We start from the raw sequence: 27,894 nt of genomic DNA, 5'->3' as shown, positions 1-27,894 counted from the left end.
ATCTGAGGAATGAAGAAGTGTTGGCCATGAAGTGTAGGGACAGGAGAGATGTTTATGCCCTGTCCACCATTCATAATGACACCATGGTGGAAATTCACAGTAGGCGAGGTCCCATCCGAAAGCCAGAGTGTATCTACAATTATAATCAACTCATGGGGGGTGGATTTAAACGATCAGCTGCTGCAGCCCTGTTTATCAACAAGGAAGTCCCTTTTCTGGTAAAAAAAAGTTGCATTATACTTTTTCCACATGGCCATTTTTGATGCATACCTCACCTATCAAAAGTCAATGGTAAAACCTATCACGTTCCTCAAATTTACAGAAGATGCCGTCACTGCCCTAATCTATCAGCAAGGATCTCCACCACAAAGCATTCACTCCTATTGTGTCAGCAGACTTCATGAACACCATTTCCCTGAGAACATTCCACCATCAGAAACAGGAAGACGCCAAAAAAAATGTAGGGTATGCAACAGAGGAGAAGTTAGGAGAGACACCAGTTTTCATTGTCCCCAGTGTCCCTCCCAACCAGGACTATGCATCGGAGACTGCTTCTGACATTATTACATGTTAGCAAAATATTAGTTCCCCATATTTTTAACAGCCTACAATTTCCCTATTTTTGTTATCTGTGCGGATCTTTTGCCTGCTGCCTTGATTGACCATGCCTCTGCCTTCCACCTTAACTGACCCTGGCCTGTTTACCAACAATGCCTTTGCTTGCCATCTGAATTGTTTCTAAACCACATTTCTGCTTTCCACTGAAACTGATCCTGGCCTGTTTATCGACTATGCTTCTGCCTGAAGATTTTAGATTATCAACCACGTTTATGCCTTTTTCCTGGACCGATCTTGGCCTGTTAAATTGACAATGTTTTTTGACTGCCGCTTGGATTTATCTTTTGCCCTGCTACTGCTGTAGAGGGATTCAAGTTAACACAGGGGTCTCACATATGTGAGGGGCTTCAGAATAGAGAAAAAACAGTTTTTGGTTTTCTCCGGGTTTTGTAATTCGCGGAACAGGGTCTGTTTGTCCGGAGGCTTCGAAGAGATTGGGTGGGACTGATGTTCCTGATGTTCCTGCCTGCTGCCTGGACCAATAATTTGGCTGTGCTGATCATATCTCTGCGTGCTGCCTGTATTGACCAAGGTCTTTTTATGGACCATGTTCCTGCCTGTTGCCTGGACTAATACTTTGGCTGTGCTGACCATATCTCTTCTTGCTACCTGTACTGACCCAAGACTTTTTGGACCATGTTCCTGCCTGCTGCCTGCACCAATACTTTGCTGTGCTGACCATATCTCTGCCTGCTGCCTGTACTGACCCAGGACTTTTCTGGACCATGTTCCTGCCTGCTGCCTGGACCAATAATTTGGCTGTGCTGACCATATCTCTGCCTGCTGCCTGTACTGACCCAGGACTTTTCTGGACCATGTTCCTGCCTGCTGCCTGGACCAATACCTTGGCTGTGGTGACCATATCTCTGCCTGCTGCCTCTGGACTTTTATGGGCCATGTTTCTGCTTGCTGCCTGGATGTCAGCCTACTGCCTTTTCTGACCCTGGCTTGTTTATCTACCATATTCCTGCCTGCTACCTGGGCGATTCCTGTGGCTGTTGTCTGCTTTCTGGTCCAATGTTCTTCTCTGCGGACAACTGCTCTACTAAAACCACAGGTAATCTTTTGTTTAGGCTGTGTGTAAAAAATACTTTTTCATTTTCTTTCCACATTTTCTAAAAACTTATGGAAAAAAATGTTCAAAAGGCTAATTATGCCTCATAGAATATACATTGGAGTATATTAAATGTGGTCATTTTGTTTGTGTTTCCATTGTCCTAGTGCCTTCAAAACTATGATACAGTAGGTCAGGGGTGGCGAACACGCGGCTCTCGAGCCGCGTGCGGCTCCCGGCCAAAATGAATGCGGCTCTTTGCCTCTTATCATATTTTGTATACTGTGGCTCTTTGCCAAGTTTCATGTTTCTCTTATTTTTACCTGTTCCTCTATCCAGCGGCGCGCTGTCTTCCGGCTTCTGTAGTGTGGGCACTGGGCATGACAGCCGGGTGCCAAGTGCGCATGCGCAAGAAGCGGTGCTTTTTGTGAATGGTAAGGCGGTACCTGGGACACATGACAGATCCCAGAAGCCGCCGGACCAATCACAAAGCGCAAGTGCTTCTCGCTCATGCGCACTGGGCACCCGTTTGTCATGCCGAGCGCCATTACAGAAGCCGGGAAGACAGCGCGCGGCTGGATCGAGGAACAGGTAAGATCAAACAAAAACTCTGCGGAAGTAAGAGCGGGTACCTGTCAAATTCAGGTACCCGCTCCCCACCTCCCCACCTCCCCAAAGGTCAGCAGTCATCTGTACTGTCCACAGTCTCTGGTCATCCCTTTGCTGTCCACAGTCTCTGGTCATCCCTGTGCTGTCCGCAGTCTCTGGTCATCCCTGTGCTGTCCACAGTTTCTGGTCATCCCTGTGCTGTCCGCAGTCTCTGGTCATCTCCTGTACTGTGTCTGCAGTCCATTAGTTCAGAATTTTCTTTTTGTATACTTGTGTGTTAGAGTGAGAGAGAGAAGGGAGAGAGAGAGAGACAGGTGCCACAGCAACCTCCAGGGTAGTTGATGTGTTAACTCTGGCTAAGTTGCATTTGATGTGTGTGTTGAGGGTGGACACTTACCTTGAAATGAACACATTGTTGTTTTGTAAGGGGAAGAAAGTGTTATGGTGAATAATATGGTTTTAATTATGTGTTTTTGTGTGAGTGTTTGTCTGTTTTGGCAGGTCACTGCGTGGTGTGGCTCTCTGACTTTCACAGTTTAAAATATTGGCTCTTTGTGTCTAACTTGTTTGCCACCCCTGCAGTAGGTAGTCAAGAAATTAGATGTGTAATTTGTGCCCCTTTTATGCTCCTAGAAAGCATGAAGGAGCTACATGGACGTTGGGTGTCCGTATGTGGCCAGGATGTGGAAAAGTCTCACATGTGTGCTATCATCATACTCAGAAGGAGTAGCAGAATGCATTTTGGGGCATAATTCTTGGTATGTACATGCTGTGTGTTAGAAATATCTTATAAATTGACAACTTTGTGTGAAAAAAAGTTTTTATTTTTCTTTCCACAATTTCTAAAAACGTTTGAAAAAAAATTATGTGTTCAAAAGACTCATTATGCTTGATAGAATATACCTTGGGATGTTTGCGTTAAAAAATGGGGTCATTCTGTGGGTGTTTCCACCGTCCTGGTGCTCCAGGGCCTTCAAAACTGTGATAGGTAGTCAGGAAATTAAATGTGTGTAATGTATGCCCCTTTTATGCTCCTGGAACGCGTGAAGGTGCTACTTGGATGTTGGGTCTCTGTATGTGGCCAGGTTGTGGAAATGTCTCACACGTGTGCTATCACCATACTCAGAAGGAGTAGCAGAATGCATTGTGGGGCATAATTCTCGGTATGTACATGCTGTGTGTTAGAAATATCTTATAAATTGACAACTTTGTGTGAAAAAAGTTTTCATTTTTCTTTCCACATTTTCTAAAAACGTTTGAAAAAAAATTATGTGTTCAAAAGACTCATTATGCCTGATAGAATATACCTTGGGATGTTTGCATTCCAAAATGGGGTCATTCTGTAGGTTTTTCCACCGTCCTGGTGCTCCAGGGCCTTCAAAACTGTGATATGTAGTCAGGAAATTAAATGTGTGTAATTTATGCCCCTTTTATGCTTATGGAACACGTGAAGGTGCTACTTGGATGTTGGGTCTCTGTATGTGGCCAGGTTGTGGAAACGTCTGTGAAAAAAAAAAATAATTTCTTCATTTTCCAAAGAATTGTGGGAAAAAATTACAACTTCAAAAAACTCATCATGTCTTTTACTAAATACTTTGGACTGTCTACGTTCCAAAAAGGGGTCTTTTGGGGGCTATTTGTACTTTCATAGCATTCTAGTACCTCAATAAATGAAGTAGCCCCTTAGTGCTTCAGGTGTAATCAGGTGTGATCAATTTACAATGACTGGTGCCATAGCTTGCACACTCTATAACTTTCACACATGCTAAATAATATACACTGATTTGGGTTATTTTTACCACATAAATATAGCAGTATAGTTTTTTGCCTAAATTTATGAAGAAAAATTACTTATTTGCAAAACTTTATAATAGAAACAAAGAAAACCTTTTTTTTTTAATTTTCGGTCTTTTTTCATTTATAGTGCAAAAAAAAAAAACCCAGTGGTGATTACTTATCACCAAAGGAAAGCTCTATTTGTGTGAAAAAAGTTATAAGAAATGTTATATGGGTACAGTGTTGCATGACTGTGCAATTCTCATTCAAACTGTGACAGCACTGAAAGCTGAAAATTGGCCTGGGCAGGAAGGGGGTAAAAGTGCCCAGTATGGAAGTGGTTAACTTTTAAAGACACGGACTCTAATTAAAATATCAGAAGCACAGAGTATTTGGACAAAAAAAAATAGCTGAATTTCTGAAGCCAACTAATCCAGCAAAGTAGAACAAAAGAAGCAAACTTGTACTGCTGTACTAATCCTATTATTCTTTTTTTTTCTTTTTATGCATTTTTTGCAAATTATAGTTTCCCAGTTTTCAAGAGAATGCAGAAATACAGTTTTAAAAAAAGAACTGTAAAGCAGGAACAAATAGAACTGGTGAACTTTACCCCTGAGCAAGCTTTTATCAATGGGTTTAAAGGTTGAAATAGAAAAAGGGTAAAACAAGCAAACCAATGCTTTTAAAAATTGCTATAAAATGACCTCTGTGTATTAGTTCATTCTTATAATAAAATATACAATAAAGTGCAAAATCTAAAAGTGCTAAGAGACAATTACTATATGGCAAATTTCTGAAATAGTGAATTTAGGCTTAGCTCTGTTACCCCTGGTTCAAATATATGAATCCGTGTGGGCCGCGTTTTGCGCGGGCACGAGAGCCAATTCATTTGAATGGACTCCCATGCCCCAGGACATGCAGGGAAGAAGTCCCTGCACTTCTTTGGAAACCACAGCCCGCACTGGAACCTTGGTTCCCAGTGCAGTTGCGATTTCCAGTGCGGACGGCGTGCCATTAGAATTAATGGCACCCGCCTGCGGGTCCGCAATCCTCTGTGCGGGTGGTGCGGCTGCACGGATTTTTGTGCAGATCCGCAGTGGCACCACCTGCACATATGTGAGCCTAACCTTAAACTCAGTGGAGTTGATTTACTAAAACTGGAGAATGCAAAATCTGGTGCAGCTGTGCATAAAAAACAGTCAGCTTTCAGGTTATTTTGTCAAGGCTTGAACAAGCTGAAGTTAGACGTTGATTGGCTACCATGCACAGCTGCACCAGATTTTGCACTTTCCAGTTATAATAAATCAACTCCAGTGTTATACAATCGCGAAGATGATGGGGTATTAAGAAACGCCTGAATAAGTAAGGGGACTTTGTTGAGGGGATTCATCATTTGCAGTATTTAGCACAGGGAAAATTGGTCATTCCAGACATTGTTCAGAAGAACAGAGTATCTTGATTAAAAAGTTGATTGGAGAGGGGAAAACATATAAAGAAGTGCAGAAAATGATAGGCTGCTCAGCTAAAATGATCGCAAATGCTTTAAAATGGCAACCAAAACCTGAAAGACGTGGAAGAAAGCAAAAAAACTACCATTCGAATGGATAGAAGAATAGCCAAAATGGCAAGGACTCAGCCAACAATCAGCTCCAGGAAGATCAAAGAAGGTCTAAAGTTCCCTGTGAGTACAGTTACAATTAGAAGACGCCTATGTGAAGCCAAGCTATCTGCAAGAAACCCCCGAAAGGTCCTACTGTTGAAAAAAAGACGTGCTGAAGAGGTTACAATTTGCCAAAGAGCACATTGACTGGTCTAAAGAGAAATGGCGCAACATTTTCTGGGCTGATGAAAGTAAGATTGTTCTTTTTGGGTCTAGTGGCCAGAGACAGTTTGTCAGACGACACCCAAACACTGAATTCAAGCCACAGTACACTGTAAAGACAGTGAAGCATGGTTGCGCAAGCATCATTATATGGGGATGTTTCTCATACTATGGTGTTGGGCCTATTTATTGCATACCAGGGATCATGGATCAGTCTGAATACATCAGAATACTTGAAGAGGCCATGCTGCCTTATGCCGAAGAGGAAATGCCCTTGAAACAAGACAACAACCCCAAACATACCAGTAAACATGCAACATCTTGGTTCCAGATCAACAAGATTGAAGTTATGGAGTGGCCAGCCCAATCCCCAGATCTTAATCCAATAGAAAACTTGTGGGGTTACATCAAAAATGCAGTTTCTGAGGCAAAACCAAGAAATAGAGAACTGTGGAATGTAGTCCAATCATCCTGGGCTGGAATACCTGTTCACAGGTGCCAGAAGTTGGTTGACTCCATGCAACACAGATGTACAGCAGTTCTCAGAAACAGTGCTTATACAACTAAATATTAATTAAGTGATTCAAAGGAAAGCAAAGTCTTCAAACATTTTTCAGTTTATATAGTAAATGTTTGAGTTTGTAAAGAAGAATACAAACACTGCTATTTTTTTGAACAGTCTAATATTCACTTTTCTTCAGTTTTTTAGAGGAACAACACAAATTTGATATATTTTTCTTCATGTTTTGATTTGGAATAGAATGTGTAGTGTTCCCAATGCATTTGTGTGTATGGAAATAAAAGCTATCCGAAGGATTTTGAGCTTTATTCACTTTTTTCAACACACTGCTATTATTTTGAACACTATTTTGAATATTTTTTATATATATATATAATTTGTATTTATTTATTTTTTAAAGCAAACATTGTACATACCTAAATTTGACCTGGTATCAGCCTTTTGCAGTCTCTATAATTTTATCACTTTACAAGACTCTGGCTCGGCCACACCTTGAATATGCCATCCATGTCAGAAAGGATGTTCTGGAACTAGGGAGAGTCCAGAGAAGGGCGACAAAGCTAATAATGGGACTGAAGTCACAAGGAATGACTATAAGCATTAAACGTATTCTCCCTGGAGAAGAGACGCTTGAGAAGAGATAAGATAGCGATATACAAATAGTTCAAACAGCAACTACCTCAATCTATGACTGGCCTTTGCAGCAAGGAGCACACAGAAGGGTGACACATGTCAAACAACAACAAAGAAAAATTCCCAGCTCAATTTACCGACCAACCTGCAACCAACTGAATTGTCCTGTCTAATAAATTGTGTTAAAAGCAGGGATTTAGTTTGAACACATTTGAAAATACATGCGCAAGCTGTAGAGCCTCTTTACGGCACCCCAATGTTATCTGAGGTCCCAACTCTATAAATTCTGAGAGCCTCCATAGTAGAAGCACATGCATAATAAAGAATAGACTGAAGGCAGGTAAGCCTGGAGAGAGCCCATCCCTCCTTAAAGGCCCAGGAGCACCCTGGACACCCAACACATATCACAATGGCATCTAAGGTGTCCAGTGTGCCCCTCACCAGTATACCAACAGTACACACAAAGGGCAACTGCCCAAATCTATGACTGACCTTTGCAGCATGGAGCACATGGAAGTGTGATGCATGTCAAACAACAACAAAAAAAAAATCCTCAACTTACCAACCAGACTGCAACCAACCAAATTGTCTTAACAGTTTGCATTAAAACAGGGGTTTCATTGGAGGAGAAGCGGTTTCATCCTAAACTGTGTAGGGGGTTCTTTACTGTTTGCATGGTAAGGATGTGGAACACCCTTCCACAATCAGTGGTGTCGATTCGAAGTGTAAATCATTTTAAAAACCTCTTAGATGGACATCTTAACGAACACAATATACAAGGGCATGTGCAATGGTATGGACACACACACACATATACACACCTACACAGGTTGAACTAGATGGGCTGATGTCTACTGTGTATTCAGCTTTACCAACTATGAAACTATAATTTTTGTCATGTGTGACAGGAAGCAGGCTGATAGGAGGAGCAATCAGACTGTCAGAGAGATGAGCTCATCACTGTAATTTTTTTTATTTCACTGTCCAATAACAGGCTGGGACAGGTGCAGGATGACCTTTACTCAGAGAAAATGGGTTGAATAACATTGGCAATTAAACTGAGGACATCTAGCTGCAGAAAAGCTCTTGGTTGAAAGTGATTTTTGCAGCAAAAGTTTAATTTATTTTATCTGTTCATTTTCATCTTGTAAACATAGACTGGAGTTCTGCTTTAAGCAATTAAAAAAAACACACTAATAATTCTCCTAATCTGGGTACATTCAAAGTCTGCCTAATAGGAAATGAAGTCAGCATCCTAAATTAGGGATTACCAGTAATAAAAGCTAACTGTATTAGATGTATTGAAACAGCTGGGAATGCTAAACTCATTAATTTGACTGATAGAGGATCATAAATTAATGTAAATATATGACAAAATATGTATTACATGCAACTGTTGAAGAATCTCTGAATTCCGAGAAGAGGGAGTTTAGTTTGGAGATTTTAATCACAAAAACAATTTCACTGAAGAAAATCAGCCAACACCCGGCAAGCATTACCCAGATCTCACACTAATATTAAGGGTGTACATTGTAAATTAATACATGTAGATATATACTCTATCTTGAGCAGATTTCAAGACTGGCCATGTTTAATTACAAAGTATGGTTATTAGCAAAAGTGTATATGCACAAGTAGCTCCATCACTAATTGGTCCATCTGTGCTTGTGTTACGCTTTAGTTGAGTGTATTTGAGAGTTTGAAAAAACTGATATAAAAGGCGGTTAATATTTACAGCCAGTTTTAACGCACCACAAGACTGCAGTGACAAACATCATTGAAATAATATTTAAAAGGAAACCTAGCAATTAATGTTATGTCTAATAAATATTCATTCTAACACTAAAATGAAGAAGGTAGTCATCGTAGCTGATTATTCTTGGCAATGGCTGTATGTTGTAATATTTATTTGTCCTAAGAGGAGAGATAAACAACAGTTTAAACATTTCTGATATGCACTGCATAAGTTTTATTTCACCAGAATGATAGTTTTTTCCCTTGGAGGTGTACTCATGGGGATGATGTACTAAACTGTGAAGTGAGGTGAAGTGAAGCTGTGTTCGAATCAAACATCTGGTCGTGTGAGTTACATTGCTAAAGGGACCATTATCCCCATTTCTGCTGCATTGCTTCTGAAATGTTTGGTAGTATCTTGTAGTAATTGGGCAGTTTCTTGGTTTATTTTGGAATTTTAGTTGAGCTTTTAAAGAACTTAAAATGAATCTTTAGGCAAAACTTTTTTTTTGTAAGGAGTTAGAAACTCTGTTACTTTGGGGTTTTTTTTATTTTTTGCTGCTTGGGAGATTCACTTTCTCTGTTTGTTTTGGTAAGCATTGTCACTGGGACTGAAAGTGAGAGAGAAATACCAATATTTGTGATGCCCAGACAGGAATAAAGAAGAAATCAGCCAGTGGGGTACTTTCTCTGGTGATACCTGTCTGAGAGTGGGGTTCCCTTCTTTTGTTGAGATTGCCCCTCACTTGTATGGTATCTATAACACAGGAAGTGAAAGGAAATGTCTTGAATTGGGCACAGAGATCCAAACTTAACAAAACTGATGCAGATTTTACCTAGGGATAAAGATCAAGTTTGCAGGGACTCAGGAGTCATCACATTTTCACAAACTAAATGGCATGTTCGTCTGTCATCCCAACCAAACCTGCAGCTGCTGAGAATTATTTCATTTGTTTATTCAGTGACACCACTAAATGTGACAGCTTCCAGCTTGTTGATTGTTATGATGTTGGATGCCCCATTCAGCTTCTGGCTGGGAAATTATGGGGAATGTAAACAACCCCCTTTTTTTACATTCATCTGACAGCAAAGGGTCTGTCAGTTGCGCCACAAATCCAGCAGGAGATGATCGCTTGTGTGGGTTGACGTTTTTGTGTTGGGTGGGTTGGCAAGATCGATATTCATCATGATTGATGAAGGATCTACATCACTGGATGATGTGCATGGTGATGGATTTACACCTTGGGATTTGTGTATTTATTTACTTTGTAACTTTTCCTGTGAAGGAGTAACCAAGCGTACTATGTACCCCTTACTCATTAGTCTAGGAAGAAGTGCTGTATATCTTGGGTGCACCTTGTTTTAAAGGGTTTATGCAGGGTTTGATATTTCCCCCAGTCCAGATGTTTGGGGAAGAGGCCATTGCTCCAAACATGGGGACATCCCCTAGCAAAGTACCCTCTTGATATTGAAGGCATGTGGCCTGGTATGGTTCAGCAGGAGATGGGTACACCCTTGCTGTGTGGCCTGCTAGGCATGCCAGGATAAGGATCTGGAATAGATTTTTTTAGAACCCTATGCTATTGTTTTATCTTAATTAAGAATAGGGGTCTGGTATAGACATTAGGGGGTAGGGGATGCATGCTTTCTTTTTTTAATTTTTTTTTGTGTGGAGTCCCCCTCCAAGTCCTTACCAGACAGTCGTTAAGGATACTGGTCTGACTGATTTTGTGGCAGTCCCCATACTGATAAAAAAAACAAGCTTAGCAGGGAAATTTCATTTATTGGCAAGTGTTCTTGTTGTTCCAATAATGCAACTTTTGCTGTCGTACGTCCTGACAGGCAGGTTTATGGCATCCCCCAAACATGTTATGTAAGAGAATTTTGTATTTTCAATGTTTACTTTTAGGTCTTATTAAAAGAAATCCTCCCCACTGAGCTGTATTTTTAAAAAATGATGGTGTCCTCCAAGGCAGTGCATAGCTACCAATGCCCCTTCTTTGATAATCCTATGCCTATTAGCCTTGAAAATGGAGAGAACTGACTTTCAAGATTCTCCTCCCACTAACTTCAAAGGGGTTCACACAGGGGCGGACTGACCATTTGGAAACTCAGGCACTGCCTGAGGGCCCGGGGTTAGTAGGGGGCCCCATGAGATGCCCCTGGTACCTTTTTCATAGGCTTTTTTGAGTTTGGGCAAGGACACAGGGGCCCCATGATCCCCTATTGCCCAGGGGCCCCATGAGTTGTCAGTCCACGCCTGGGTTCACATTAAAGTTTACAACTCGTGTATAATCACGTTTTGTTATCAAAATTATGCATGTGTGTTTTGTAACTTTATTGCTGGCTGTGTCTGACTTCATTATTGGAGGGCATAAACACAGGAGAAGAGATACCTTGTGATCACTGTCTGGGATGGGAAAAGTTGTCAGACTACCTGTCTATATGATATCATCAATTTTCTAGGAGAACTACCCTATAACAAGACACTCTCTAGAGTTCCACCAGCATGGACCTGGGATCCAAAAGGACTTTACTTAATAAAGTGTGGGCAGCACAAAGAGAAGGAGCAGAGAGAACATTTTTACGGCTCAGTCAATTGTTCTATGTAGCAGAGAAGAATTTATGTTAACTAAATTTATTACGCTGTTCCTGTGAAGTTGTCTAAACATGTGGAAAAGCTTATTCAGTAAATGTTCTTGAATTGATGCCTGGTCTGAATTACTTATAAAGGTACCATGTGTATTTCTAAAGTGATGTATTCATAGTGTATTCATGGAGAACTGGTTGTGGGAGCAAGCCATGTTTAACCTTCTGGGTTAAGTAGAAGAGTTGGTATACAGTAACAGGTGTAACCAAATGAACCCCTGTGGTTATGTATCAGCAAGTGAACATTCTGGTTAGCCTTTATGGTTGGGGAACAAAGGTGTAATAAGAAGGAGTAGCAGCAAGCTGGCAGTGGAAGCAGTGATGGTGGCAGGTGACGGGAGACATGGTAGTGAGGGAACAGTTAGTACTTTATGTTCCCCACTTAGTGGCTGAGTCTCCATGTGGAGCTCTGCTGTGGAACAACTTCCACCCATGGACCAAGCCTGAGGTCATGATGTGCAAGGCCTTGTGGACAGAGGGGCTTCCTTGTGTGCCTAAGGGCACATTCTGTCAAGTCAGATGTCCAGTGAAGATGTAAGATTGGCTGGTGGAGTTAAGGACATACCATGTATTACTGTATTAAAATCCTGTGAACTTTGTTGTTGGTGCAAGTGGGAACAGACCTAGCCACTGGCTCAAGAAGAGATGCAGTTCTTCTGTAAGTGTGTGGGGTTATAGATGTGGAGTGACCTACAGCCTGTAAGTGTTAATGCCTACATGAAGTAGAGGAGTGTAATGCATCTGAACCTCCCAACATGTAGACTTTAGGGTGCATCCCCAAATGCAACCACAAATCAAACCCAAGCATGTTTGTCTGCACTAGTTTTAACCACTCTTTTGCAAATAGATGGATGGATGAATACAAAAATTCATGTTTAATGTCAACATTTACTGAGGGAAGCATACATTCTGCAATTGTTCTTACCTTCTTCTGAAAATGCAAGGTACCTAGCTATCATGTTGCCTTACTGGTTTCAGGTCACCGACCTACACATGGGTACAGCCAGGGTACAACCATAGCTCCTTATCTACATATTCACTCTGGGTCAGTAACTCAATTAAAGCTAGATGAACAGCATGATATCCAGGCAACGTGTTCTTGTCAGTAATGCCACCCTCCTGGTTTCCTTCAGGAAAAATTTCCTTTGAAAAACAATAATGTTGAAAGTAGTACTGCATACAAACACACCTGTGATCAGCTAGTACTTGTGTAGGTGTAAAAATGTGACCCTCACTAAGTAGGTTGCTCAACAGATCCATACTACTAAAAAAAAATTCCATATCCCAATAATTCCTAGACTATTTCAGAAAAATGGTTCAAAGTAGCTGAGCACAATGTTTGTTTTGTTTGACTGCAGTAAAAACCTCCCTTTAAAAAATAAAGTAAATACTTACCTTTTCCACAGCCAACACTGAAGGGATAGAATGTCTCTGACACTTGTTCAATAAAGAATTTAAAATGAAAAAAGAAGAAAGTGAAGCGTGGTTGCAACTGATTGAATTTGCAGAGAGTGGGAGGTGATGCGGCTGGAGTGTATGGCCTGGTAGGGGCATTTTGAGGGGTGTCATGGAACTGAGTTAGTACAAGTAGATTGAGTTATAGGTTATACAGGGTCATGGTCTTCCAGGTGAAAGAGGTGATTTGACCAGTGATGTCTTGTGCAATAAATCTAATGCTTCTCTATACCTGAAAGTGCTGGATATTGCCTTCAGTTCCCACTGCTGAACAGAGCAGCAGGGAAGCAATTGAAAGGTAATGTGCTTCAAATGGAGTGATTAAATCAAACCATTTGTTTTGCTTAAATGGACACCGCACAGGTTTGCTTAAAGGTTACTAAGTAAATGATATACAGTGACTCCATTCTTAAAGTGAACTTGATAATGTGTTGAAGATGATGTAGTGGGAAAAGGTCAAGTTCCCAACAGGCAAGACTGGTCAATATTTAGAGTTCCCTTTTATAGATGAAAATATTTTTGCAACCTTAGAGTCCCATCACTGTGATTATCAGCCTTATTGGCAGATAGCACATCTCAGGAGAAGGGAGGGGTTGTACCAGGATCTCAACCATAAAATGTGGTCAATATTTACATTCCTGAGTACTCTTGGCGCTAAATAGTTAAGGAAAATTGACATACAAATACCATGGTAGCAGTGGCATTTTTGCTACTTTAGAGTCACTTTCAATTCATTTAAATGTTAAATGACAAAGTATTTAAGACACTCTTTATAGGGTATTGGTAGGAAAATTATCAAATATTTCTCAAAAGGTTGTTAAAGCTTACATCATGGCCAGAAATGTGTTTTTTCTCTGTAACACCTCTAACAAATTCCATGATGGATTCCCAGGCTCACAATGGGGTTGATTTACTAAAGGGAAATAGACTGTGCACTTTGCAAGTACAGTTGGATTCTGCAAGTGCAGTTGATCCAGAGTTTAGTAAATGAGATGAAGCTTCACTTTGAAAAGGGTACCCAATCACATGCAAGGAAAATAAAAAATGCACTTTTGATGGCACATGATTAGACTATGGAAGTCTGCACAGCTTCCCCTCATTTACTAAACTCTGAAGAAACTACAATTGCAAAGTGAACAGTCTATTTGCCTTTAGTGAATCAACCCCTAATGTTTTTATTCCTCTTTCTGTAGAGGTATTGCCTGTTTTGTTCATACCTAGCATTATACTGACCCGAACTGCCAAATAGTAGCATGCAATCAAATTGCACATTAAACATACCACAATACCTTAAAGTTTTAGTACATCCTTCCATATTACTGCCTTATTATCTTAGTTTATAAAGTTGAGCCTTGTTCTGAACACTTGGGAGTATGATCTAGAGAAAAAGTCTCCATGACAGATGGAATACATCTGATAGGTCTTGTGCAGTGCTTTCAATGTTTCTGTGATATGAAGTTTTTCCTGTATAATGTTCCGTTTCCTCATGCCATAATGACTCATTAATTATGATCTCCCATCTGGATTTAACTTTTGTTTCATGTTCTTATTTAACACTAGACAGCAGCTAAGACTTAGAATTCCTTTTGCTTGCACCAAATTTAGAATGAGGAGCAGTAATGTTATAAACAATAATGTAATAGTAATATATTGATAAATAAGATACCATATCTTATACTGGGACAGGCTTACAGCATTTATAAATATATTATACAGTGATCAACATTAATAAGTACACCCCAACACATTTGTCAGAAAACCTTTCAGAATAAACATTTTCTATGGGATACTATACTACAAAATACTCCCACAAATGTGGGCCATTGATTGCAAAGAAGATTTGTTAATTTGCATATACAAAAAAGTATTTTTCCTAACAAATTCATTCAAGACCATGTTGCAAAAATGAATATACCCCAATGAAAGTCTTAGGAGCAAAGCTAAATTTTAGACAACAAAATCCTAATTAACAAGAATTCAACTACAGGTGAGTCTAATTATTCATTAAACAGATGTCCAGCAGACAGTTGATTATAAAAGGGCATTACTTAACAAAGAAAATCCCTTCCCATTTCATGTTGTTAGCAATAGCACCACATGGAAGAGAAATGTCACAAGGGCTGAGAAATAAAATAATTTTAAAGAAAAGCTTTATTTATCAGTCAGAATACTGTAGCAACAGTGCTAAAAAAAAATTAACAAAGATGGAACTTCAACCATCTCACAGAGACATCCAGGCCGTCCACAGAAGTTAATGCCTCATCAGGAGCGTCTTCTGATGAGAAGGATTGAAGAAAAGCGCCATGAAAGTTCACTGCACTTAGCTAAAGAAGTAGAAAGCCAAACTGGGGTGATTGTTTTCCATGACACAATACAGCATACACTGCAGAGGAATGGCATGCATGGGTGTCGTCCACGAAGGAACCCTCTCCTAAAGCCCATGCACAAAAAAACCCACCTAGAATTTGCCAGGTTCAATGATGAAAAAGATGATGACTACTGGGGCTCTGTACTCTGGAGTAATGAGACCAAGATGTAGTAGTTTTTGTTGTGGGGTGTATTTATTTTTGCATCAACTAATTTGAGCAAAACTGAAGATTTTGTAATCTCAGTTATATTGTTAACCTTACTTTCAAGTAATGAGCTAAACAAATGTTCTATAAAATTCAGTTTTGTCAAAATTTTGGAAATTGTTCTTGTGTTTATTGAGATATTGATTAAAATCTTACTTCTCAAAAGGGGTGTGCTCATTTACCGTATTTTTCGCTCCATAAGACGCACTTTTTTCCCCCAAAAAAAGGGGTGGAAATGTCAGTGCGTCTTATGGAGCGAATATAAAGCGGCCGGTCCGGTATTTCCGCCGCCACCATGTCAGAATACCGGGCCGGCTGCTCAGCTGTTCTCTGCGGCAGGAACTCACCTGTTCCTCGGTCCAGCGCAGTAGTTTTCCCGCGCTGGCTTCTTCCCGCCTCAGCATCTGTGACAGCCGGGTGCCCACTGAGCATGCGCAAGAAGCGCTGCGCTTTGTGAATGGTCCGGTGTCTTCTGGGACACATGACAGGTCCCAAAAGACGCCGGGCCATGCACAAATCACAGCACTTCTCGCGCATGCGCAGTGCGCACCCGGCTGTCAAAGTCGGGTGCCCACAGTATAGGCGGACAACTCCGCGGAAGTGGGAGCGGGTACCTGTCAAATTCAGGTACCTGCTCCCCCTCCCTCTCTAAAGGTACGCAGTGTCTGGTCATGCCCTGTACTGTCTGCAGTCTCTGGTCATCTCCTGTACTGTGTCCGCAGTCTCTGGTCCATCTCCTGTACTGTGTCCGCAGTCTCTGGTCCATCTCCTGTACTGTGTCCGCAGTCTCTGGTCATCTCCTGTACTATGTCCTCAGTCTCTGGTCATCCCCTGTACTATGTCCGCAGTCTCTGGTCCTTCTCCTGTACTGTGTCCGCAGTCTTTGGTCATCTCTTGTACTGTCTGCAGTCTCTGGTCATCTCCTGTACTGTGTCCGCAGTGTCTGGTCACTTCCTGTACTATGTCTGCAGTCCATTGGTTCAGAATATTTTTTTTCTTGTTTTTCTCCTCTAAAACCTAGGCGCGTCTTATGGTCAGGTGCGTCTTATGGAGCGAAAAATACGGTATGTTGAGCATTGTAAGTATAATATATTATGATATTCAAAACTGAATTCTGATACCCTGTATAATTTATTAAAGTGTAAATACTGTGCTGTTCTTCTTTCTCTAGGGATGCCGGGACTGATCAGAGTGGCTCTGATTGGTCAGAATAGTCATGCCGGCATTGACCAATTAGAACTGCTCTGATTCATCCCTAGGGGAAAAAAAATAAGAGTACTGAAGTTTTCAAACTCCAGGACCACTGCCCCGGGATGTGTGGATGGTGAAACTGTATCACCCAGGAAAGGTAAGTGCAGTGGGGACCAGGGGGGTGGTGAGGGTTTTGGGTGTTAGTTCACATATTCATTTTATCTGAAAAGGTGCACTTTAAGCATTTGCACATACCTTTACAGATATGCTCTGACTGTGCCTGGGGTTCCCCTGATGCTTGGGCAGAATCATGTGCACTTTTCATCACCTCTATGTTGAGTGACCTGCTACACCTAACTATTGGTCCTTAAATAAGTGCAGCGGGGACTAGGGGGGTGGGCAGGGTGCAGGATGTTAGTTTTCATTTTTTCTGAAAAGGAGAACTTATCTTTAAGGGTGATTGGATTTGACTTTTAGGGCCAGTTCATTAGTTGTATGCAATGACAAGTGTACTGTTTACTCAGGAAGCCCTCAATCCATGCCCCGATGAGCCATCATTAACTCAAGCCCTGACTTGGTGGTGTTCCCGCATCCCCACCTACCATTCAATCAGAATCTTATTATTGACCTCCAACATGCTCTGATTGGATAATGGGTGGTAAAAAGGTGGGGGTGGGGGTAAAGGGAAAGCTATATTTCTGAAACAAAATAGCATAAGCCAATACCTCTATTCATTTTGCACATGAAATAGGAGTGTTCCCATTACACAACAAGAGTGTAAAAATAACACTTGAAGGCTTCCTGATGTGCCTGTAGTTCATAGGATTGCAGGCTGCATGTTTCACACAACGATAATGAATGAATTCTAAAACAAAACAACCTTAGGCTTTGGTAAAATATTGACTGCAGCACTTTATTTGGTTTAAACAGAGCAGCCATCAGAAATGTTGGGGCCCCCTACACAGCTTTAGGCGCCTGATCAATGAATGCCTGTGGAAGGGAGAGGAGCTACTACAAGAGGAAAATGGAGGGATTCATTCCTCTATATTCTGCCCTCACCACCCCTCCTATCCAGGTGTACAAGATGCTGGAGCATGTGGCCAGGTCACAACTGCGACCCCTGTAGTTATGCTCCTGGATGGGATCAGTGGCAGCAGTTGAGGATGGAATCAGTGGCAGTGGTGGTAGGGGGGATGGGATTAGTGGCAGCTGTGGTGGTGGTGGGGGGATATGAGATCAGTGGCAGCGGTGGTAGTGGTGGGAAGATAGGATCAGTGGCAACGTTGATGGTTGGGATAGGATCAGCAGCAGTGTTGATGATAGTGGGTGGGATGGGATCAGTGGCAGTGGAAAAAAGTATTTATCAAGTAGCAACAATAAAATCTCATTAAGGACAACAGTAACATCACTACAAAAAGGGGTTACACAGCCATTGTATAAAGTAGTAGTGAAAAAGTAGCCAGCAGGCTTGGCTGGTGCTCAATAACACACATACATTAAATATATTGAGCAATCCTCCTCAATAATAAATTGTACCAAAAAAATACAGGAAAGGGTTAAACAAGTGGTGATAGGGCTGCCCATATTGTGATCAAATGACACCTGCCATTCGCTATGTCCTGCCAGATATATGTCCGCTATCCACCTTTGCCAAGTTTTGATCTTAGAACTGCTGTCCTTAAAGCCTTTCAAACCGGCGTGCACAGCTGACTCAAATAAGCCAGCCTGTGATGTCACTGGGCCCCGCTCTCAATTGCGCATGCATATAGAATTTAAAAAAAAGCCGCTACTGATATGGGTGGAAATCCCAAAAAGAGCAGCTATACATCTGTAGTACTACCCCCTTAGGAGTTGCTGAAGTTTAGTCCTGCACAGTCAGGTAACACACATTTCCACAACGACTTGCATCCAGGAGTCAGAAATCAGTCTTTGAGCTTGTTTTTGATATTTTATTAGGGGGATATCAAGTTGGATGGGGAAAGAGGTATATGGGATGTCCAATGGAACCAATGAACTGAGGACAACTACCTGGAACTATTTACAAGTCTACTGCAACTCAGTTTCTGTTGGGGAGCTAGCCAGCATCTCCCCATGTACCTCTCCAGACCCCTTGATCTGGCTGCCTGAAGGAAATTCCTGGACAGGTGACCCAGTTCTGCCACTTTAAAAGAAAGACAGTCCCAACAGGTTTGCTAATCTGGTTTCCCACCAGAGTGCTCCTTCCCCTGGCCCAGGGGGTGTAGGTTTACTCACTAGTTCCTCTCCTGTGCTGCTATTGATTCGGTAGCTGCTACCAGGCCTTTTAGCTGGGCCACTCCTCCTCTGCTGCTCAGGTGGTCCTCTCTCAGGGGGCCAGTGAGGGTGCAAGCTTTCTTCCTGTCTAGCTTCTCCGCCTGTAGGTGAGCCCCTCTCCGATTTGGGCCCTCTCCCAGGCTCCTGCACTTCAACCTACATCTCCATCTTCCACCCGAACTCTCCTGCTACTGAGCAGGCTCTCTCACTTTTAAGGGTTGTCTTGATCCCTTGCCATGCCTCCTGTTGGGGATTGGCCAGGATCCCTTAAGAGTACAAGCCAGCCACTCCTCAGATACACCCACTGGATATATAACCATGCACCACACCCCTAATGTTGCTTTTGACTATCTAAACTGTTTGTCTCGCACATTTAAACTTTCATTAACATGAACCTTTCAGGATGCAATAAGAATGACAGAAAGTGGGCACAATTTGGGCCCATTTCCATTGAATTATGGCCGTGGTCTCCCATTTAAATTAATTTTCAACATGTCACTTTTTGTCACTTTAAGCTTTGAGCTTACCTGTACAGTTATGAAGTTTATTGGATCATTGACAGAATGTGACCTTAAAGAACCTTCTGAATATCACTAGGACCAGTGTAGCACTACCCTCTTAGGAGTCGCTGAGTTATTTTCGGACTCCCTGTTGCTCTGAACCCCTCTCTGAAAGCCCAACCCCTGCTGGCACCACAGTACTCTTCTGACCAGAGTAAATTATCACCATAAAATAGACACACACTGATTGGAGTGAACTCATATGATGTTTATATTAAACTTAGATGTAAGCTCAGTCAAACAGTAAAGAGTGGTAGATGCGTACTACCACTCTTAGTATCTGTAAGTAAAGAAAACAGCACATACAGCAACATCTCAATCAGTGTTGGCAGACCTGCTATTCAGAAGTTACCCAAAACCTGAAACCTGAGGTGCTTCTAGTCCCCAGCGAGCAAAGAAACAATTGTAGCAGGCTCCTTGTACAAGAGGATTCAGAAGGAATCACATGATCAGCAGTCAGCTTTCCTCTCTCTCCCCTTTTTGTAAAACCTGGGCATTCTGCCAAGTTCATGACTCATCCACTACACAGCAAAGAACGCTGGGAGGGGGAGGAAGCAGGAAGTGAAGGGGAGAACAGAGAGACACGAGGCTGGAGAAAAGACAGGGACATGTGGAGCCCGTCCAAGCAGAGGAGGAGGCACTACAGCACCCAGCGCGGATAGAGGGACCCTGCTGTGTGTTCGGAGTCTGGTGAGCTGTCCCACTGGAGAGAGTAAGACACACCATTTACACTTTGCATATAGACTGGGACATCCGCACCTCACTGCTGGGATCTCACCCATCCGGGGCCCTGTGCAAGCCACAGATCCCTCTGCCTGCTTTGCCCCTCACCACCAGTGTAATTGAGACTGTCTGCCCCGGGGACTGACACATACTGGGAGATTGCATCCTGCGACTGCCCCTGGTCTTGGGGTGCTTTGTGTTGCGTTTAGACACTGAGGTTGGACCCTCTCAGCCCAGAAACCTAGTGAAATCGGATGTACCCACACCAGCTGAAACTCCAAAGAAGCCTTCAGCTGCTATTTACTTCATTGTAAGGACTAAACGTGCACCAACTAGAGCTCCACCGTTACAAGGACTAGAGTGGGGGAATCTGGCTTAGTAGCTTTATTAGAGGTACCTCTTCATTGCATTCTGTTCTGACTCTGAGGTGATTTTTGGCTAACGCCCCTCAGAAGCAGAATCATACCCCGATGTGGGTAATACATTTCATTGATAGAGTATAAGTAAGTTTATTTGTTTGATATCAGTTGTATTCTGCTTAAAGTGCGACTCTGCCATCCGGAGACTCTTGGCTGTGAAGCCCTCTAGTGGCAGACCAAATTTACTGCATTGCATAAAAGAAGAAAAGTAAGTTTGGAAGTTGAAAGGTGAACCCCACCCCTCTACACTGCATTTCATTCTCCATAAAATTGTTCTTGTTTTATTTAACCCTGTGTCAGCAAATTTCTTGGCGGGGTATTTGCTATTCATTACCAGTTGTGCCGGAGGGATTGGGTTTGCTTAGGGTTGGTTCTATTGAGCGCAGGACCCATGATATATTCTAGCTTGTCCCAAGGGGCAGTGCTACACAATCAAAGGCAGAACTAGCTCACTTTGGGCCCTCAGGATCTGATGGCAAGATTTAAATCTGAAAAAGAAAGGAGATCCTTTAATTAGGGTAGTCAACGTCCCTTTAAATGCAATGAGGAATCTTCTGCACGCTTGTTGGAGCCTAGTTGGTGCACTACAATGATCCAGACCTTGTAAGTAAGAAAAGATGAAAGTTGCAGTCCTTCAAAGGATTAATACAAGGGAAGAAACAGGAAGACAGATACTATCCTTTTAAGTGGTGCATAACTTGGGTGGTGTTTCTTTAATGCACTAAGCAGGTTGAAAACTTTAGGCAAAATGGTGTCAGAAGTTGGGAGAAGCACTTGCTGATAAAGGGCAACTCCTCACTGGGCTACAGTAAATAATAACAACGATGGTAGATGTTCCTTTAGGACGTTAGGGCAATAGTTAAGCAAACAATGATGTGGTTTGGCCTGCAGAAGGCGTGCACTGCAGTCAGCTCTGATGATTGGACTAAGCTACAAATGTGTTCAATAGTAATGGTCGGGGAAGTAGGCCGCGACACGTGTTAACTATATGCAATGTCCACAACTGTGTGCAGGAAAGTGACTAATTGGAATGGAATGTCAGTGTTCACTTGTTTTGTTGGTGTTTGGGACTCTCTCACCTAATCAGTGGCTTCCAGCAGACCATGGCATTCCCAAGGGGGTGTAGGTTTACTCACTTGTCCCTCTTCTGTGCTGCTATTGATTTGAGGGAATGCTAACCACCAGCATTGCCAGCCTAGAGAGAGAGAGAGACATCCTGTTGGCAGGCGACCCAGAGTGCTGTGACCGGACCAAACGCTGCAGTGGGGATCAGAGAAGTGCTGGGGGCCCTCATCAGCTGAGAGAGAGGGATTGCCAGAATCTGTTGGAGTCCCATACACCAGCCAAACAAGTGAACACTGACATTCCATTCCAATTAGTCTCTTTCCCGCACATAGCTGTTCAAAGTTATTGAGATCATGCTGGTCATTCAGTACAAAGCAAACTTTCAAAGCAGTGCTCATTGCAATTAAAAAACCATACTATGAAAAAATACTAGTGCTAGTAATTATATTCATTGAGCACATGTGATCTGGGTTCTTCTTTCTCTTCCTCTCTGGCTCATGCTGTCAGGAGGCTTTGGGTGGGCATCCCGAGGGCCAGAATGCTAAAAACCCAGGGTGCTTCTGATAACTGACTCAGGGGGATGTCGACAGATCCTGTCTGGTAACATGGAGGAAGGTGACCTGAAGCAAGGGCCTTGTGAGTACAGACTGTTCTTCAGGGATACTGGGACTTGTGCTGTTTAACCCTACTTGGGACCTACATAGTCAGCTGCTGGGTGTAAGCTAGAGAGGACACCGGCTGGTGTCCAGAAAAGCAACTGTTCATTAAGTCTGCATATCTGCAGAGGAAATTTGCTCCATTCTTATATAGTCTGCTACACAGTTCCATTTGGAGAAAGCTGTCCACAATTGTGCATAGTTTGATTCAGACTATCCTACTATATCCCTTCCCTATCCCAGTTCCAAAAACAAAATAAAACAACAAAAACCTACAACCCCTAGATTGATCATTGGAGTAACGAGCGGAAGTTGTGTGCACCTGGCTATGGGAGATGCTGTGTGTTTGGCTGCATACAAGGATCTAGGGTAAATCCTGGACAAAATACAAGCGGCTCCTGCGGGGTAGCGCTACACTTGCAAGAGCTAAAGCCATGAGAGCAGCCTTTGCAGAGCAAGAAATGCAGGTGAAGAAAGAGAAAGCATGGTTAGAGGCTAACAGGGCATAGCATGATGCTGAAAAGACACAGTGAGCATCATCTTTAGAAATGCATATCATACTTACGGGCTGAGAATCATACCTACTGGCTGAGAAAACACAGAAAGGAGCTTTTCAGGAAATATAGAAAGCCTACCCAGCGGCAAATCTGGGGAGGCTTTTATGTAGGAAAAGAAGAAGCAGTTGTCAAGCTGACGCTTCAGAATACATCGACCAAGCTGACTGCAGCATTCACCTAGAAGAAATAAGAAAATACCATGTTGGAAAGACAAAGCAAATATGCTTAACACCACCACTGCAAGTCAGTGACAATCCTCAGTCCACAAACAAGAGAATGCTAAGCAAATTGCCACCATACACCTTCCCACATACAAGGTACCCTAGTCTGCAAATTATCCTTCAGAAGCAGTTTATATGCCACAGTGATGCAACACAGGCTGGGTTATACACAATACTCTTAAAAGGTATGATTACACACCACTTTTTCACCATAACAGTACACAGTCGGCTAAAACAAAGCCAAAATAGACTTTCTGCATGATGCTAAATAGTCACTAAAAGCTTGAAAATTCTAATGATCACCCTGAATGCTACAGAGCATCGTGATCGCCATTTCAAATTGCCACCAGAAGAGATAGACCTCCTAATCAAATGACTTGGAAATAAGTCTGATGAGCATACTAAATAAATCAGAACAATCAACATTAACTACCCTGAAAACACCATCAATGTCTGGCAGAAACCATCTTTGATGTAAGTTGCACTTTGCAAAGAATACCTAATCACAATAAAATAAAAAATAAATAAACATTTTTGCTTGCACAAAATTGGAAGATGGACGTCAACAGAGTTTCACTCATTTGGCAAGCCCTGGGGAACATTCCCTTGCAAAGTGACCAGTCTAATTGCCTTTAATAAATCAACCTTACTGATTATTACTCCATTTTATGTAATCTGAATATCTGCATTTATTATCTCTCCCTGGTTTCCCCCCACCCCGTCTAGTTAATAACGTTACCTACACACAGTCTAGCTTATTGAAGGATAGGAGGGTTTAGCTGCATGTCAAACCGCACACAGGCCACAGGGTAACATGTAGTAAGAATACAACTATGATGTTAGTTAAGTAAAGAGATCGAATTCCACTTATAGAATATTATACCCTTGAGTACTTTGTCCTGTTACTTATAATTATATCAGCTACATGGAAGAGCCTCATATAGTCACATATACAGTTTGGGGTAATTATGCTTACATGCAGTTTTGTAGGTGGTTTTACTGTTTTACAAACAGATGTCTGCAGTAATTCTGCTGCCAAATATAATTGTAATTGTGATTCTATGAAATTGCAGATAAAAACACATTGGGAAAACCATTAACACAGACACAATTATGGAACAGATTGACTGAATTCTACACTTTGGTGATAAACAGAGAAAGCTCAGTATTAAACCATTACAGTCGATTGATGTACGGTACGCACACAGGCTGACTCACACAAAAACAAACTAGCATTAATATCATAAAGTGATTGGATGAAATGTGCGAGTCACTGAAATGTGGGTCAAACAGCTCACCAGCAGGGGTCACGAGTAAAGGGAGCACATTTCCAAGAAAACGAGGTTGAATGCCATAGGAATAGCGTTCACACACTAAACAGAGGTTACCGAGATTGAAACAACACCTGCTGAGCTCACATTAAAGAACTGTACTCAAGAATCAATTCAATTGCTAGGTAAAGCTACAGTGAATGTCAAAACACTGGGACCAAACCAACACACACCAGACCTGCTCAAAGCAAATGCACCGCTCTAATCTATATATCTTGTGACAGTAAACCAACACTCGGATGATATTAAAAGAGTACCTTTTAGGAAAACATAACATACTGTATGCATTGTATAAATATAGCTTAACTGCAAATGGGAACTATAATATGGACACAATACAAAATGTGTTGAAATCTTTATTGTGGTACGTAAAACAAGTGCCTCTCAGTGTCCATATAGAAGCCCTGTTCTATTACTGCTGTTAGAGTAAGTAAAAAGCAAATGCTGTTAAACCTGATTTCCAGGCACAAAAAAGTTCATTTAAATATATTTCTCAATAGCCACAAAGGATATACAGTACAATAAATCACCTTTGTGTGCACAAAAACCCATATATAATCTTGTAAAGTTATCAGTGACATCATCATTGTGATGTAAGCAGAGCTGTGGTTGGAACCCAGCCATGCTACCCAAAGGCTGCCTGCAGAAACCCACTGGAGGGAGTAGATACAAGACCAGTCGCCCTGAACAAAGAGAGATCAGACAGCACAAATCTGGGGGGAGATGTATTCATACAGTGCTCCAAAGTACAAGCTATGGAGGCTCTGGAAGGACATATGCACAGTAGAATGTCTTACTGATGATTTAGAACACTGGGTAGTCCAGTATCCTGCCTTTTTGCTAGGACATAAAAACAATTGTTTTTTACTCCTGAATGCTGGAAGTGAACATTCAAATGTTTTCACGTCCTAGCCACAAGATAGGATAGATATTGCTAACTGGGAGGTTTTTGGACAGGCTTCTGAGCGGGAGGAAGGAAATGGCCCACATGTATGACAATGAATATTGTATATTGTAATGTATTCAATTGTATTATATACAATGTATATTGTAAGCTTCACAATTTTTTTAATAGCAGCTGGGGTCTTCTAACTGCATAATCTATTTTCTGAAACAGATGACCTTAGCCTTTAACATGACCACTCTAAGCTTCTGAACATAATACTGTGATTGTTTGTTTTTGTGATTTCTAGAGATGAGCTAACAGAGATGGATAGATTCATCCCAGATTGCAGGTCTTCTGTAACTCACTTATTGGAGGTAGAAAGGACGATTTGGTCTTCTCCACTTTCAGGTTGGACATACACTTGCACATCTCTCCTCAAGAACTATAAAGATTTCAATTGCTGAACTGTGGAATGTACCACAATCACTGTCCACAACTTTGCCAATATGATGTGTTTTTATCACAATAGGAGAAAGAAGGGAAGAATTTGACTGGTCCATGTGGGCAACAGTTATATAAATATGCAACAGTTTTTTTCCTTTTTATTAAACATGTTAAGGGAAAGTAGAACTAAACCTCCAGGCATACTCACCCCAACCTTTTAGTGATATGTTGGTTGCATTCCTGACCAGCTGCTGTTATTGTCTAACCGGCTACTTCCAGTAGATGGATTTTTGCCAACTTGATTGGCCAACAAAAAGTAACATTTTTAGTTATAAAAAAAGACTTATAGGTTGAGTCAGCAACTGACATCATAAATGTCTTGAATGTCTAAAATCTCACTTTCATGATTTCAGACTGTGTCCCTGTCCACCTTGAAGTTTCAGGTGTCCCTGCCTATCTACGATGTTTCAGCATCTCCTGCTGCATTCCACATAATTTAAAATAAAAGACAAATCCTACAGACAGAGAGTAATTGGTTGCTATGGCCATAGCAGATCTACAGACCTAGGGACTCAAGAGCACAGATCTCACCAGTAGTCTCTTTATAGTCATAAGAAATAAAAATGTAAATGAATCCTATTCCTAACTTCTCCAGGTACACTAAACAACAGCTATAGAAGTTCCTTTGCTGAATGCAGAAACTCCAATGTCTTAATCTTGGTTAAGCCATGTGCTTTTACTAAAGAATTCCTGAAGGTGATGCTAAGCGTTAGCACATTCTAACTGCCATGTACTTCCCATCAATAACCCTGATATATGTATTAACCCTTTTCCAGAGCCATGCTTTTCTCTCCCTGACTGATTTTATGATTGTGTAATCACCTTTTGAATACTGAAGCCTCTACTAAATAAGAAATACTGACCTGATAGAAAATAGACTCCCTTGATTCATAACACATGGAACATAGATACATTTAATTTATTGTTAGAGTCACCCTCCTAAAGTTTACCCGTCATTCGCAAGACCAAAGCCTTGCTAAGCAACTTGTGAAGTTGCATAAAGTGATGTAGCTATAGTAATTTTGTCCTTCTAATGTCTCTACCTATGTAATACAAGCAATGCAAATACAATTCTTGGCCATTTCAAGTGGGGCAAACAAAAAGAATAATTTACTGTCCATATAGATATAATCCCTAATTTTTGTGCCACAAGTGACAGTCTCAGTGGTAGTGAAACTTTACTTTATCAGATGGCTGAGGATGAACAGGTACAACTTATGTAGGAGGATTTGTTTCATCTCTCTGTATCAAATGAGGCCAGTCACTTCACTGGTTATACAGTGGGGCAAAAAAGTATTTGGTCAGCCACCAATTCTGCAAGTTCTCCCACTTAAAAAGATGAGAGAGGCCTGTAATTGGCATCATAGGTAGACCTCAACTATGAAAGACAAAATGAGAAAAAAAAAATCCAGACAATCACATTGGCTGATTTGGAAAGAATTTATTTGCAAATTATGTGGAAAATAAGTATTTGGTCACCTACAAACAAGCAAGATTTCTGGCTCTCACAGACCTGTACCTTCTTCTTTAAGAGGCTCCTCTGTCCTGCACTCATTACCTGTATCAATGGCACCTGTTTGAACTTGTTATCAGTATAAAAGACACCTGTCCACAACCTCAAACAGTCACACTCCAAACTCCACTATGGTGAAGACCAAAGAGCTGTCGAAGGACACCAGAAACAAAATTGTAGACCTGCACCAGGCTGGGAAGACTGAATCTGCAATAGGCAAGCAGCTTGGTGTGAACAAATCAACTGTGGGAGCAATAATTAGAAAATGGAAGACATACAGGACCACTGATAATCTCCCTCGATCTGGGGCTCCACGCAAGATCTCACCCCGTGGGGTCAAAATGATCAAAGAACGGTGAGCAAAAATCCCAGGACCACACGGGGGGGCCTAGTGAATGACCTGCAGAGAGCTGGGACCAATGTAACAAAGGCTACCATCAGTAACACACTACGCCGCCAGGGACTCAGATCCTGCAGTGCCAGACGTGTCCCCCTGCTTAAGCCAGTACATGTCTGGGCCCATCTGAAGTTTG

Source organism: Staurois parvus, unplaced genomic scaffold, assembly GCF_062004578.1.
Source record: "Staurois parvus isolate SC_StPar_1 unplaced genomic scaffold, SC_StPar_1.0 ptg000102l, whole genome shotgun sequence".
Classification (NCBI taxonomy): domain Eukaryota; kingdom Metazoa; phylum Chordata; class Amphibia; order Anura; family Ranidae; genus Staurois; species Staurois parvus.
This window is presented reverse-complemented; position numbering follows the sequence as displayed.